This window comes from Aplysia californica, unplaced genomic scaffold, assembly GCF_000002075.1.
Source record: "Aplysia californica isolate F4 #8 unplaced genomic scaffold, AplCal3.0 scaffold01353, whole genome shotgun sequence".
In the NCBI taxonomy this organism is placed as follows: Eukaryota; Metazoa; Mollusca; class Gastropoda; order Aplysiida; family Aplysiidae; genus Aplysia; species Aplysia californica.
In genome coordinates this window covers 75,544-76,681 of record NW_004798623.1, presented here as the reverse complement: position 1 = coordinate 76,681, position 1,138 = coordinate 75,544, and the positions used below count along the sequence as shown (strand labels likewise).

The 1,138-nt window shown below is 48.3% G+C and overlaps 1 protein-coding gene across 1 annotated transcript in view; it reads left to right on the top strand.

The window, feature by feature from the left end:
* The window catches only part of LOC101851170 (dystrophin), a gene marked incomplete at both ends in the record, with an annotated part of 78,372 nt that overhangs the window by 24,240 nt on the left and 52,994 nt on the right, over positions 1–1,138 (top strand).

Genomic DNA, 1,138 nt, shown 5'->3' with positions numbered 1-1,138 from the left:
ACACACACACACACACACACACACACGCGCACGCACACCCTCTCTATGAATACATTCTGTCCTGTGGAGTGATTGGAAGCTACTTTTGGTCAGTGAAAACCTACCGTTGCGGTACTGCACAGCTAAGTCTGAACCTAAGGTTTAATGAAGGATGTCACTTGTCAAGAGCATTCCGTATCGAAAAGTCTGTACCCACATGTAAAACTGCTTGGTCTCTTTCCCCCCTGGGCTGCGTGGAGTGACGGCGACTCAGTGTTTGTTCCAGTCAAACATGGAAACAGAACAGCGTCTTAAGACCCAAATTGCCCTTTGAGGTTGAGCGACACATTGGTGGGTGGGAGGTCACAGTGTGTAGACTGATGAGTGACACATTGGTGGGTGGGAGGTCACTGATGAGTGACACATTGGTGGGTCGGAGGTCACAGTGTGTAGACTGATGAGCGACACATTGGTGGGGCTGAAGACATGAACAATATGTAGACCTAGTTTAGTTTTAGTAAGGTTTTACGGCGCTTGTAGCTGCATAAAAGGTCGAATGAGATGAGCACCAAGGGGTGGGTGTCAACAGAGAAGTCCTTACAGGGAATCAGACTTACTCTGCTCGCCTCTCTAGCCTCAACAGCACAAAGTCTGCTTCAACTATCAAGGCACCCCGGAAATAGCGGGTCACAAGAGAGTGTGACAAACATACAAAAGAAGTAGAGGAAAGATGACGATAGTAAGGATGAGGACAGAAAAAGCAGCAGTTCCCCCTATGTTGTTCCGGCACAGTATGAGCATGATATAGACAAATCAGCCCATTGACAATTCTACTGTGAATAAGAACATGTTACTATCCCCACTTTGGGAATGGCCTAAAAGACACTTCAGTCAGCAGCACTGCCCGGGGGAGGGGGGGGGGATGTGTAGACTGGTGAGCGACCATAGCATTCTGTGTGGGCCAACGGTCACCAACTATGTGTAGACTGATGTCGACTGTTGCGTGGTGGTGTACTTAAGCGGTAAATCTGTGAGAAATTCTCACGACACGATTACTCCATCGTCGACTACTATAGCCAACACTTCCATTTGTACCAGCACCGACATCTACTGGAGCACACACATTATTTCTATCTGTACCTGCCCATGTCACTCCCCC